The sequence below is a fragment of the Somniosus microcephalus genome, chromosome 19 (assembly GCF_052327205.1).
Source record: "Somniosus microcephalus isolate GS21.2 chromosome 19, FLI_Smic_1.0, whole genome shotgun sequence".
Lineage (NCBI taxonomy): Eukaryota > Metazoa > Chordata > Chondrichthyes > Squaliformes > Somniosidae > Somniosus > Somniosus microcephalus.
In genome coordinates, this window is record NC_141005.1 from 50,397,984 (window position 1) to 50,413,595 (window position 15,612).

Here is a 15,612-nt window from a genome sequence, read left to right on the forward strand (position 1 = left end):
CGGTTTCCTCCCACAGTCCAAAGATGTGCGGGTTAGGTTGATTTGGCTATGATAAATTGACCCTTAGTGGTAGGGGATTAAATACGCGGGGTTACGGGGATAGGGTGGGATATGTGTCGGTGCAGGCTCGATGGGCCGAAATGGCCTCTATCTGCACTGTGGGGGATTCTGTATTCTGTACCTGTAGTGAAGTATGGAGAAGAAAAAATAAAACTTTAAAAGAATATATAAAAATGGGAAATGCTTTATTTGTGTACGGAGCAAACTGATGACTGTTCTACAATCCTCAAAAGCTTAATACAATATCCATTGAGTTTTATAAAACAGTACACTTAACCTCAGCATTTGATACAGTTTGGTCTGCCATAGTTAAATGACTTGTTTTAGGAGCGAAGCCAGATTCACTGTATACTGTATTCACTCAGCCCCATTACAAACAATACTATTATAAAACTACTAAAACACCTACAGAAACTGCATTTCCTATCCACTGTTGGAAAATGAAGAACAGCTCATTGTTTATTCTCCTCCATCCAACTTGATGAAAATATGAAGTGCTGAGCATTCCAGCACAATGCACTGTTGATTTTTAACCCTTCAACTGCTACGGTCCTGTGAACTCATTTCCTGTTAATGAAATAAATAGCAGCTATTTAAGCATTAATCTAGGTCGCATTTAGCCTGGAGACAGCCTCAGTCATAAAACTGCTCATTATTTATGTATCTGTTATAATGCCTTCAAAATGGTCATGTTTTAAGTATCCCAGTGACCTAGAAGACCTTGATGACGGATGATCCTCCCCAGTTCCTATATTTCAAAGCAATGACAGTCGTTCAGGTTCCTACACACTGATGTCATCAATAGCCCCGGGTCCATTAACAGTGTTCTACAGCTGAAAAAAGAACGTGCACAATGCACAAAGTAATAAAATCTCTGGAATATGCTACTACATGAAGTAAGGAAGAGCGTGTTCAAAAACGTGCCATGTTTCAGCACTCAGTCAATTCGAATCATTTCTACCTGTGTCCATTGTGTTGATCACAGATATCAGAATTCTCACTTTGCAATCTTTGGTCATTTTACACATTTGAGTTCAGAGTGTGTTCCATCTTCACAAACGAAGAAACTTAGAATTAAGATACCAACATTTCTTTTTTGCATCAGCTTAAAACCTGCCACTTATATTCCCAGCAACAAGACATCATAAATGAGAAACATTTCGTAGCAATCGGGCCATTTTCTGCAAAGCAACCAGTTGCTTCTAAAATCCTTTCTCCAGACCGTTTCATTTAATTGATATTCATGTAAATTTGATAAGATCTGATAAGCAATTAAACTGGATCTATTTTTTTAAATGGAATTGAAAGGCTGGAATGTAGTACTGAGCATACCAATTCTCACAAAGAACTGGGTTTACACTTTGGGGGGCGGGGAGAGAGAGTTTTATTATTGCGATTTCAGCAGCGTCCTTTACCGCAATTGTCAAAGCAGATCACTAAAAGTTCGGCAGCCAGTTGAGATACTAAACAAGAGAGTGGGGGCGGGGGGGAGACATTCAATGTCGCGCGAAGACTAGGTAAATAAATTCAGATTTTAAACCAGCGATTGTCGGGGTAAAGGGAGATGTTTACCAGTGCACTGGGGGAAAGAAAACTGACTTGAGGCTGACTGTACTCAATGGTCCCACCCACAAAGTTTCGCACCAAAGAACCAAGACAATATTGACCTTCTTAATGTAACAGTTCCGCTGACCTTCCAGCGGGATCAGCTGACGTGCCTGCTCTCATCCATCCCCCCCCCAGTTGCAGTCACTGGGCTGAGATCATCACAGCAGTCAGTGTGCGCGCTTCCTCTCTCAAAATCCCAGTAAAAGTCACTTCAACCATTTGACCTCTACGGGGGGGGGGGCTTAAAACACTCCAACATCATGCAACTTCCAGCCGTGCTCTGGGAATCCTGTCTGCAGACATGAAGTTTTTGTAGGTTTACCTGTGTTTATTACATTAAGCTTGTTTTTTTTTAATATATATGTAAATTATCGTGTTTCTTAAAGTCTCCGGTTTACAGATACGACTTCCGAACTAGTAAAAGGGGGATCCGCGGTTTTTTTTCCGGGACAATCTTTCCCCCCCCCCCCCCCGGATCATTCTGGTCGAATTGTGGCCTCGTTAAGGCTGCTCGTCCAGTCTTTTACTGCAGGCTACGCTTTCTGTCATTTAAGTCGGTAAATATTTGTATTTGTTTCCCTGAGTCGAGCTGCACAAAAGTACCTTTTCCACCGCCCATAGATTTCCAGTCTCGGCGTCATCGCCACTCGTAGGGAAATGGGTCGGAGAAAGGTCTCAATGCCCAGAACCTCGCTGACACACACTCGGTTATTACTTCCAGTAATCAAAGGCACGAAGGTTTTGGTGCATCTCTGCTGTTTAAAACTGTATCACTGTACATCTGTCTAACACGGCAACATATCGGCACTGCCTGCCGCCTGCCATGAAGAGGACGGATAAACAAATAGGAACATTTAAAATTGCACGGGGCCAGTGACAAGGCTGCAGTGACAGGAATCGTGTTACCGAGTAGCTGAATAGAAAGTGCCGCGCACGTTAATTACAGCATCTTTTGCAGAAATGAAATCAATAGTTGGAATTGTGTACTTTTCATGGTTTGAACATAAATGATTAATTGGCTCCTTGCAATTTAAAAAAAATACGAGCCTCTGAAATAAGTGTTAAAACGACACTGCCTTAATTCTACACTTGGATAGACAAGACTTTACATCTTTAAATGCATTGTTTATGACACAAAGTGCAAACTTTGTTTTGATATCTGGTATTGTTTTCATCTGGAGGCACCCGGGCTGCGCGCTGAACCCGGCCAGGTCTCCAACACATGCACAAATATATAGAAAAATGTCGACAGACAGAGGCAAAACTCAGTCAAAATGATGTTTGCGTGCATTTAGTAACCCCGTCCTTTCACAAGGGCCAACACAAACATTCCTTCTGGATTTACTTTTAGATCTACAAGCTCGCAGAACAACCTTTCAATAAGCAAATAACTTTATTACCGACTACGGGTTTAATGTTTAATAAGCGACGTGTGCTTTGGCGGGGGGGGGGGGGGGCGGGTATTTGAAATACTACAATCTACCTAAATAAACATTTGCTGCGAGAAGCTGATAATAGGGGTGAACCAATATATTTTCCGTACACAAGGACAGCAGCCAGCCGCACAGCCCCGCACAAGATTGAAAAAAGATCTGCTGTATAAATCTCGCGGAGTCAGTCATGAAAAGTTGATCTCCACTTTCGGCACTGTGCTCTGTGCTCTGCAGTTTCAGGCTGTTCGGACACACGCGGCTGCGGCGGTTAAAAGCCCCAGACACCTCATTGATTGTTTACTATCTGCGACTAAATCTGATCGTTCAGCGATTACAAAAATTCAATGGTGTTATCCAAAGTTTAAAAAAATTACGCTATTGGGGAAAATATCCACGACCCCCTTACAAATCCAGCAAAATATATTTCCATATTAAATACTAAAACTACTTATGATCTATTTATGAAACTATTTGCAATTTCTGTACAATTTTATGAATTAAAAAATCAAAGCATTATTCGAATGGTTTCATCGTCTTCTCATTTACTTCAGTTCACGGTAATAATATGTAAACAGACGGCCTCCTTAGTTTTTACTTTCGTTTATTTTTGCGTGTTATTCCCTTCTTGGTATACCTGCTAGTGGAACACATGTCTCTTTGAATGTAACTAAAAACCACGACATAATTCTAGATTTATGGGCGAAATGATGTTTCCGACAATTATTCAGGTCAGGCCTGTAATAAAGGAAGAGGGGGAAATAAAGACGGCCACTAATAAGGACGGGTTGCTTAGTCAATATTTATGTTTACTATAGATACCCCTTTTTAGAAGTGGATTATCAGGAGCAGTTTAAAACTGTCAATTTTAAAAGTTGGGTAATCAATTTAGATGCGAATTTTTTTTATCTTGATTTGTTTTAACCAATTTACTTCTTTGTAAGGTGTTTTCGTCAATCTTTTTGTTTTAAACTGTTTTTAGATTGCATCCGTCTCACGATTACCTCGCTGGTGCAGGAATACCTGGCGAGAAAGGCGCGCATATACACACACACACATAGACCCACACACACACATACCGAGGCACACAGACACATACATTCAAGAGGGCTTTGATATACAACATTTTTACCCATTCAGTCTCCTCGCTTTCTCATCCAAAGTACAAACTAGTTGTACCCTTTAGTTGTAAATGTGGAAGTATTCAATGTATCTGGTATCAGTGTAGGGGAAGAAACAATTTGTAAAAGCATGTAAGAGTTGTTCTGCTTAAGAGGGGGAACAGATATAACTATATCCCTCAGCTAGATTTTTCCCTTTCAACACAATGAAGATGCAATTGGTAGCAACATTTGGCGTTTTGTGTACTAAGAATTAATAAACTCTAGCCAAACCACATACAGTATAGACAATCCCAAGTAGGAAATCCGTGCGGAGTTTTAAAGTCCTATCGAGTCGCATTACGTGTGTTATTAGTTTGGTTAGACTTGTTACAAGTCTGCTTCTACTATCCGTGTTGATTCTGATCTACTGCAGAGTTGGACTGGCCGAGCACAAATACACATCAGTGAGCTTTCCTATTCCCTCAACATTGGAACACTGAGATGTTAGTGTCGACATGTTAGCAGTTCTTTGGAATCGTGAAGAGCCTGAGCCTACACAGTAACTCCCCAGTCAAATATAGGTTATTGATTTCCATTAAACAAACTCCATATAAAATAACAGTATCTACTTAGCTAAATTATGTATGTAAACAGTGCATCACATCGATTTTCTTCCTATTTGCACGAGAAAGGGCGTCTGTTTCTAACCAGACAAGTGACGCGAATTCTGTAACTTGAGAAAGTCTCGAGATAGTTATTAATAATCGCCCTGGAAGCAGAATTCTGAGTATGTCGGTAAATTCTGAGCCCAGTATAATTTCTACAGACTGAAATAGATTTTATTTATTGTTCAAATGGTAGGTGACACAAAATGTAACTAACTCCGGCAATATTGCAGACACGGCAAGCTAATCCAAACACTGTTTTATCATCATCATATATATATATACTGGATGAGACATGCAAAGCGTTAAACGCTGCCCTCATCCTGTATATTGTTTTTCTTCCAGGTTGGTTTTTTTTCTGGACAGCCTATACCTACAATGTCTTATTTTCTGATTATTGAAGGGCAGCTCACAGTTACAAATCCCTTTTCGTGACTCACCCCTCGCCTCTTCCCCGCATGTTTTCAATATGACGATTGTTTGGGCTAATTGAAAATTATTTCAATTTAGTTTGATGCACTACTTGCACTTCCTACAGAATATATACAATTGTTTGATTCTGGCCTTTATTGGCAATATTTATGCCTTCATTTCAAATAATAATAATTTTAAGCAGACCATTGTGACTTGGCACGTCAGCTAAGATTTTAGAAAAATGACATTTGGGAGAATGTGTTTGTCTCCTTGAATTTAAAGTTAGATCGGGGTTCAAATGCATGTTTAATGTGATTCAAAAACTGTTTCCAGATTCTTGAAATGTTGTCTGTAAACATCCTCTACACAGCCAAAGAAACGTTAAACAGTTGGGTTTTTTTTCTTTCTACTCCGTTTAGCTAAAAGCTTGACCCTTCCTAAGCAAAGTTAACTTTTTTTTGAAAGAACTAGGAGGGTCTAATAGCTGCAAATGGCCAGTCTATCTTCTGTTTCCATAATTATCATCGGGATAAATGTCCTTATGAGAGAACTCTTCTAATGATGCCTTTATACGTGTTTTTGTTGTTGATCCGTACAAACGTATACTTCAAATTTAAAAACAAGAAGAATTTGTTGGTTTGCTTTGCATGTTTTCCTTTGTGTTATTTGCCTATCCAGCCCAGAACTCAAGGCAAAGCCGGTTCCCCAGTGCGGGCTGATAGCGCCCTCTGAAGGACAAAGGGAGAAGGATGTGACCCCCCGGCACAGGGACATCATGCTTCCCTGACATTAATGTTCTGCTAAAACTAAAAAGGAAAAGGAATATTAAAGCAATCAGGAGACCTTTCATGCTCCGCGCTGCGCTGGGAGAGGAAAACTGCAAGAATAACTTCCGACCGATTAACTTTCTTGAGTAAACTGAAAGATTTTCCGTGCAGCCCGTGTACATGTGATTACTAATGTGTGTGAGTGCTGAGTATTGCAGGACACATGTAACACAGAGCGTCCATTCTGCAGCTTAATATTTAAATATAACTGCTACAGTACTTTAGTGCTGCAGAAATATATGATTTAGCTTCAATGAAAAAGCTATCCAGTAACGAATATAAAACTAGCGCCTTCTGGTTTAAGGCACTGGCGATTATTTCAAAGTATTTTATATTCCATATCTGTTTTATTTTTTGCTTATTTATTGTTGTGGTCTAATTGAGAAGTTTAGAATATTCCTGTACATAACGATATATTGTTATTGTGCACTAATTATAAACTATTAATCGTGTTACTTTTCAGCACTTTCTGTACTTATAGAGTTAATTCAAAGTTTTTATTTAAAATGGTAACAATTTCGTTTTCTTACAGTGTTAGCTTGAAGTCCGCGAACTTCCCTCTGAACGCACTAAGTAACACAAGTATTGTTGCAAAGATATAATGGGTGGTATACAGTAGACATCAACTTATTCACCAGTAGACACCGATGCTCAGTTCGACTTGAAGGCACATAGGATTTTAGATTTTTTTTAAAAGAATTTCTAAAGTCTACGGAGTTAGCTGGCGACGACAGCTTCACAAATTCGTGTAAAATTAATTGTACAACATGTATATTTCTTTAAGCAGGTCGGACTGGGAATTTTATCCGCTGCTTTATCAGTTAAAAATATAATGGAAACTCACACATAAAATCACCTTATGTTGAAGTTTGGTAGAACGGGACGATTGTGACTGGGAGACATTAATATCTCAGCCTGTCATCAGTGAAATAGCAAGTGTCTCACACCCTGTACAACGTCTATTTCAAACAACATTTTTGTTACAAATTCGGCTTGAAATTAATTTGAATACTTTTTTAAGGGACCTTATGTATTTTAAAATAAATATTAATAATTCAGAGTCTAATCTAGTGAAGGAGGGTGAAGTTTTTCAGTGAAAGCTGAAGGCTATCTGTTTCCCAAACGCTTTCAGGTGATTAATTTAGTGCATGATATTACATTCAGGAAAAACAACTCATTTCCTGATTGAGTTAGATCCTTGCCGTTGCGTGGAGAATGATCCAGGCATACGAACGGGCAATTACCCACCAAATGAAGGTTCCGGAGCTGTTGCCTTGAAAAACAATACAGATCTGAAACGTTTATTTCATGCTTTCATTAACCGCGCTTCGAAACTGGGGAATACTTAATCAGAAAAATTAAAAATCTTGGACTTTACGGGTGAAACTTTCCCTTTTAATGTGATGTCTTTTCATTTTGTTTTAACCAACCAGGTAAAGTCCAGGCAGCAGCAGGCAGCCTTTTACTGTGAGGAAATGGAAGTGTTGAAACCTGTTGCTGTGGTTTATTGAGTTTAACAGCGTTTGAAGAGAGTTCATTCCCTGGACCGACATTTCGTTACACATTAATCCAACAATATGGTCTCAAAGCACGTGCCTGCAAAAGTGTACTTCAACTGGTTCATTCAGAATGACACCACCGAAAATATTCTTAAGGCATGAATATGTAATTGGATTGATAATATGGTTATATATCAAGTACAAGATTTGCATTCAATTTAATTTATATCAATGTAAACATAATTTTAATTTCTAATATTTACTCTTCCATGCTGCACTATCTGAATATGTTTTGATAAACATATGGGGGCATATTGTTAAAGTGACTACTTCTGACCCTTTCAGTTCTCTTAATTCAGCTGTGTGTAGTTGTATGACACACTGTGGAGAGCCTAGAAAATCTCTAGCCTAGAAAATCTCATAACAGTACAAGTCTTGCAACAAGCTTACATTATAAAGTTTATATTTTAACCCATGCAGCACTACCATCATGGACACACAGAAGCACAAAAGGATTTCATAATTTAAAAGAATCATAATTGAATATCATAGATGAATATTTTCGTGGAGTGGGCAAAGGTTTTAGACATGAATTCAGATTTGGGGTTCAGATGCTGTTTCTGAACTGCTTGAGCTGTGTTGTCACCTACATCACTGGATCGAGTCACTGGAAACGCACTCCAGAGATACCCATTATCCCTCTCGAACACTTCATTGGTCCCAGAGTGTGGAATAAGATGTTATGTTTTGACAGTGCTGTTACAGCCACTCTGCACTTACATTGCTTCCCCATACAATCGCTGCCCTAACAGAACTGAGGAACAACTCTTGAAACTACAAACAGCTCCACTTAATACTCTCAGTTTTCAGTACAGTTCCATTTTCAGTTTCCTGGCCAACAACATCCGCAGTCTCCATTCTGCCCGATAACTGGCTTTGTGCCTTCAGTCCCAATGTGCCAGAATTACCAGTGCTGACAGCACTGGCTTTCTCTTGCTTCCTTTCCCATGTTCTGATTCTCCCTTCTCCTTCCTTCTCCTTCTTGACCCTGGGCACAGATACCACATGAACAGTGTGGGGACACCATGAGGTGCTCCATACCTTAGCTCTCCACCAACCAACTAGCTCAGACCTCCTTCCTCTAAAAATTAGAAGCTATGTTTTACAGTGTTGTAAGTAGAGTTGCAAAAGCGACTACATGGTGGGGTTGCTCTGTCTGCATGTGGAATAATAATACTATTGTATTGTACAGCCCCTCAATTATATATATGTTACATATTATACAAAAACAAATGTGGACAGGACAGTGATGCACTCAACTGCTGTGTGTTCCATTTTATACTTGTTACTGTGCTGACAGGACTCTGGAAAGAGATGGGTCAGTGGGGGTACTGAATCAGCACTTCAAATTCTCCTCTCATGTTCAATGCTATGGGTGTTGTTCATAAGATCAGTGGGCACAGGTCCTAATGAAACCATGGCAGCCAACAGCTCTCCACAGTTCTCACTGCACATTCGAGCTGTTATCGTCAATGGGATGGTGCTGCTGTAAGCCTAATGGTTAACTCTATTGCATGCAGCGAAACAGAATGTTCTTAAAGACAATTAGAATGGTACATTTACTGCTTAGGTGGCCAGTTCACCGACAACATAACTGAAAAATGACTGCTATAATGCCAGTTGGATAATATCTGGCCCATATATTCTAAATATATATTTCCCAGGATCTCAGACTTTCAAAACACTTTACCTCCCTTAGATTTCCCTTCTTCCTACAATCTACAGGCTTTGATAAACGCAAGGTTGGCATCACATAATCACTACTTAGTGATTTAGCTGATCTTTCTAATTCTTTTCAGCCGTGTATGATAAGCCTTTGCCCTTCACTTAGGTTTAATAAAAAGAAAACTGAAAGGGTGGTTCTGGAAGATTTCCTGTCATTGCCAGTGGTAGCAAATCTATCATTGCCCAGTCCAGTGAAAACCGGGTCCTACACTGTACCTTTTAGTAGGATATTGTGTAATAACTACAAGATGCAAGCCTCTATGCCCATACACAGAAGATAACAAAACAGTTTTTTCAGAGGATTCTTTGATACTCTTGAGGAGTTTAAAAAGTCCCTTGGATAAATTGCACTTAATGGAGACCCTGGGTGGTTATTAATAGCTGCCATCATTTTTAACCTTTAGCTGTGCGTGAATTATCTTAAAGGGTAGGTGTCCTTACTTACTAGCAATATTAATTTAGTAGATTTATGCCGTAGTATCAGAATGGGTATATATATTATAAAATGCATCACTTACAGTACTATTACCTGGAAGGAAAGGATTCAAAATAAGAACTGTGGAGTTGTTCATGCCATGATAATGATCATGTAAAAGGTTAAACAGCATGCACAGACTATGATGCAGCCTAGAAATACAACGTAGCAATGGCATCTGTTTGATCTGGGTCATTTCTGGCTGCGTGGAACATCATAGCAACGGTGTGACCTCAGCACCTGACACCACCAGATGACATTTCACCTGCTCAGGGAAATGAATCTCAGAATGACAGAAAAAAATAAAGCATGGAGGAAAAATGGGAAGCATTCCGGTTTTGTGACATTTTCATTTTGTAAGCAGACAATGGGGAGCATCAGCATGGAATAAAGAAAATATTCTACAGTGTCCTCCGGACCTTGGCTGATAAGTGTTTGCTCATATACAATGAAGTAATCTGGGAAGGTTGTCTTTATTCCAAAGTCACATATTTATTTCTACAGGAAACACAGACAAACCGGAGTGAATTAGATTACTTTTATCATCTTCACATTATTAATGCAGATTACATTTGTATCCCAGCTATGCAAATTGAACCTAACTAATGTAAATCAGTCACTATCTGAATTGAGCAGCACGAATGACTGACAACGAACACAGGAATCTTACATAACAATGTTGGCCCAGATTTTCCAAGGCCTATGACGACGTACGCACGACACGGTCGTATGTTCCCCGCAAGTTCCAGGTTTCTGCATGCGATGCGCATGTGCAAAAACCCGGAGATTGACAGATCGTACGAATCCGCAGGAAATGGACATTCGCTGGTGCAGGATTGGGCTGTTTGCCCAACTACTGCCCAGCGAATACCCACCAAACCCTTACGCCTGGTAAAAGCAGGCATAAGGCCTTCTTTTACTAGCATAAGGGATTACATAAATATTATTGGCCATGCGATGATTTATTTTTATTTCAGTGTTGTGAAAGTGTGTTTTTTTTAATGGGATTCCTATTCTGCTTCTGGGGATTCCATATGTAAATGGAATCTCCATAAGCATAATAGGAATCCTCCTTTGTGATTGGTTGGGCTGGCCCATGTGATCCCAAGGACACTTGCGAACTGCCTGCGCCCCTGGGATACGTGGGCCTTTACGCAGGCCTACACCTGCAGGCTCAGGAGCTCAAGTCTTCGAAGGTACGGAGGCACCAGGTAGGTGCGGAGTTTACTTGTGGTTCAGAGGCATTCGCCCGCGGGAAGCCTCCGACCACAATTTCCAGCCTAATAATTTGCATTTGCATAGCACCTTTAACGTAGGAAAATGTCCCAAGGCACTTCACAGGAGTGTAATAAAATAAAAAAATTGACAGAGCAAAAGAAGGAGATGTTAGGATGGGTGACTAAAAGTTTGGTCAGAGGTAGGTTTTATGGAACATCTTAAAAGAAAGAGAGGCAGAGAGGTTTAGGGAGGGAATTCCTGAGCTTAGGGCCAGGACAGCTGAAGGCACGGCCGCCAATGGTGCGGCGAAGGAAGCTGGAGAGGCACAAAAGGCCAGATTTGGAGGAAGGTAGAGTTCTTGGCGGGTTGTAGGACTGGAGGAGGTTACAGAGATAGGGAGGGGTGAGGCCTTGGAAGGACTTGAACGCGAGGATGAGAATTTTAAAATCAAGGTGTTGGTGAACTGGGAGCCAATGTAAGTCAGCGAGCACACGGGTGATGAGCAAACGGGACTTGGTGCGAGTTAGGTCATGGACAGCAGAGCTTTGGATGAACTCAATTTTATGGAGGGTGGAAATCAGAAGCTCAGCCAGGAGAGCAATGGATTGGTCGCATCTGGAGGTCACAAAATCATCGATGAGGGTTTCAGCAGCAGATGGGCTGAGGCAAGGGCGGAGGCTGGTGATATTATGGAGGTCGAAGTAGATGGTCTTTGTGATGGAGAGGATATGGGGTCGGAAGCTCAGCTCAGTGTCAAATAGAACCCGAGGTTACAAGCGTTGTGGTTGAACTTGAAACTGACCATGGAGGGAGATGGGATCGGTGGCGAGGAATGGAGTTTGTGGCGGGGACCAAAGGCAATGGCTTCTGTCTTTTCAATACTTAATTGAAGGCAATCTCAGCTTATCCAAGACAGGATTGTCAGACAGCACAGAGGTAGTGGCGGGGTCGAGAGAGGTGGTGGTCAGATAGAGTTGTGTGTTGTCAGCGAACATGTGACACTAACACTAGGAATAGAAGTACTGCTTTTATTGTGCTGAAAAGAATAGTTCAAAAATCTTCTACCAATAGTCCTGATGAATAGGACAGCAACAAGGAAGAATTTTCTGAGTGAGGATCGATTGAGAATAATTGTGAGTTTAGAAAAAATAAGAAAAAGTGACAGGAACAAAGGTGACAATCAGCAAACTCCACCATCATTTTCACTAAGTACAATTCATAGAAAATAGCTGTCCATTAGCATATGTAATATCTGTTGAACATGATCTCCCTCAATTAATCACTTAGAGATGTCATCACAAATCCTGATTATATATTTGAAATTAGTCATTAACAGTATTACTAAAACAACATCAGTAAACCAGATCAACTGGTTATTATCTTATTGCTGGACCTTGCTAGCTGCCATGTTTCCTACATTACAACAGTGACTACACTTCAATTAATAATGGATGTAAAGTACTGAGCAACATCCTCAGGTCATGAAAGGTGTCACATAAATGTAAGTTCTTTCTTACTTGGATTTGGCAATGGGCCCATGTGACCAGCTTTGTTTTGTAAACTTGTTTAACAGCATTGCTCTGTGATCATGAGTTATGTTTCAACATCTCTGTCTGTACTCACGAAGGATGGTGCAAGTCCATGGAATTTGTAACTCACTTTCTACATATAAGGGCTGCAAATTATAATTTCAGGCATTTGTTCCAAGTGGAAAAAGCTGTATCAATACAAATAGGCTTTTGAAGTACTGTAAATAAGAAAGCCTTGATTGTAATTACTGACTAGCCAAACTTAGAAGCTTGTGTATTTTAGAGTAGTTGGCACTCTACCTGGAATACTGTGAAGTAAAGTTTCAATTAGGAATCCTGGTTCGATTGTTCTGTGTTATTTCTAAGGGCGTATTTACAGTGCGAGTTCAGTGATAGCTACTTTGCATCAACACGAAACTGACAATGTAACTGCGGAGTCAGAGCCCAACCTGATTCCTGAGCAAAGAGAAGTGAGACTTCTCAGAAGGGGCAATCTCACATCACTTTGGTTTAACACTGCATGGGCTTTAAATCCCTGTTGGACCCCTTGGAAACAATGGCCCAGGAATTCGGGTCGGGGGCTTCCCGCGGGTGCAAGCCCCCGACCTGCACTTACCTAGTGCGCCGGCCGTTGAGCTGTGGGCCCGCGTGGGATTCCGATCCTGGGCCTCCTCCAACTGCCGGCGCGCAGTGCTTGTGTATCCCAGGGGCGCAGTTAGTTCGATGCGTCCCCTGGGATCACGTGGGCCATGGAGAGCCAATGGTAGCAGGGAATGCTTCATTCATAAGTTTGACAGGAAGAGCTGTCAAACCTATAAATACTATAAGCCCCAAAACATCACTAAAACCTCAAATAAAATTTTTTTAAATCACATTTTTAAAATAAAATATAAATTACATGAAATAACGATTTTAAACAATAATTTAAATTTTTGAAAAAATTACATTTTCTAACGGGGCTAAAAATAAACTTACCTTTCTTTAAAGTATTTAAAAATAATAAACCTGTGGAAAAAATGTTTTAATTTTAATTAATTCACCACTTACCTTGTTAAAAGCAGGCTTTGCGCCTGCTTTTTAAAACTGTAACTGCTGGAGACTTACCCTCCTGGAGAAACCTGCAAAAAAAACATAAGTTCGATGCGCACGCGTTCTACCTCTCAACTGCTTCTTTCAGGGGAACGGAAGTGCCGGTTTCCCGCGCATGCACGAAACCGGCACTTTCGTTGGGCCTACACGTGAGTACCCCGTGCGTACTCACACGTTGGGACCCGAATTTCTGGGCCTTTGTAAATCTACCTGACAATTGAAGTGTTTCGCGAGCAGGCATTCTTCCCTCTCCAATCTGCAAATATTTAAATGTCTAACTTTTTGAAGACAGCTAGGAGACACGCATTTAGTCAGTCATGCACAGAGCTCTCTCCTAATCAGGGCAGTTACAGTTTCAGGCAGGCAAGAGCAAAGCAATGCAAATATGACTTTGCCTGCCTCGAACCCAAACTGTAGCTACTGGTCTCCGAATGAATTTGTACTACTTGTGTGAACAGGGAAAAGTGTAGGAGTGTGAGTAGGAGGGGATAAGAAGAAACCCCACAAAATGCAACTTCCTTTTTAATGAAATTGGATGAAAGGGAAACTGAAATTTATCCAGCTTCGTTAAACTTTCACATTTTTGTCAGCTTGATGGCCCAGGATTCTTGAAGTTTAGAGTCATGTGAAGCGAGTGTGTGCCCACAATTCCCCACACAATGAGCTCCCAACCTCAGTTGGGCATCCAGGGAAGCTGCAAGTCAGTTCGAAAATGAATCAATTGCCCCAAAACATCACTAACAGTGTTGGGTAACACAGAGTGGCACTGCCAGACATCTGAGACCCAGGGCATCTGCCTGCCCTCTCAACAGCTGCATGACACAAGAGACCTAAAAAGTGGGAACATGTAAAATAAAACAAAAAACAGTTATACAAAATTATGCAGGAGAAAAAGAAAATCACATGGCTAAGAATGCGCAGACTTTTGCATTAAAACTACTTCTAACTAAAGCTACTTGTGTACATTTCCCTTGACACTTGAATCACTTGTTATGCTGTCTTCCACATTGCTTAATACTCATTTTGATTAACAGCCACATCAAATGAGATTTTGTCAGTCTGCTCACAGAGTGCGTTGTTCAGCCCTGTACTGTACTTGGTTGACCTACATATTGTTCAGCAGTGCAGTGTGATTGACTTGATTCAAAGGGCAGGGTTGCAAAGCAAAGCAGCTTGCAAGATATTTTATCCTGTTTATAAATGGGGAAAGAGTGCCACGTCATCTCTACTTTTCTGATCGCTGCTAACATTGTACCTTTGTCTTTAAGATAAAAATGTGAAATTGCATAATGAAGAAGTTTATGCAGGTGTGACACCTCCTGTATCACAAACTCGCAACCATGTCTGAAATCACAGCTTTGAGGTGGAGCTTTCAGTGTGGGTGTTCTATGAACTAAGGCTTTTTGGAAGCTAATAAAGAGACAATATCCTTTACCCGACAGTCGAGATAATTTTACTTCAGTTCGTAACATTTGAAAATATAGAGGTAACGTGGCAGCTCCAGTGATTGAGTGCTTAATTATGAATTTCAGTCCCAGAACTTGCCACTCAAATTTCTTTACTTCAATTGGGTGAATTGCAGCAATACTTGGCTTAGCTCCTAGACATAAAGTCAAGCCATTTAACCTTGGTGGAGAAAATACTAACGTTGATTAATTTGACCCACCCAAATTCAACCTCCTTCTGGCTCATCAGAACAAAATATTTTAAAACAGGAGCCGTGGAGAAACCACATCTCAAACTGTTGAAGCACAATTTGGAAGAGGAAGAAAATAACAATGAATACTACATTTGTCAAATTGTGGAAGAACTATTATTTTCTATGTTTCTATTAAGACTAAAGGGATCAAGGGATATGGGGAGAAAGCCGGGACAGGGTACTGAATTTAGATGATCAGCCATGGTCTTAT

At 40.5% G+C, this 15,612-nt stretch overlaps 1 long non-coding RNA gene across 1 annotated transcript; it reads left to right on the forward strand.

Moving 5' to 3' along the window:
• Positions 1–1,766: 1,766 nt before the first annotated feature.
• LOC147104426 (uncharacterized) lies at positions 1,767–10,275 on the forward strand. Its single transcript, XR_015072333.1, has 2 exons — positions 1,767–1,980; positions 7,541–10,275. It is a non-coding gene; the product is annotated as an uncharacterized LOC147104426 (long non-coding RNA).
• Positions 10,276–15,612: the final 5,337 nt, after the last annotated feature.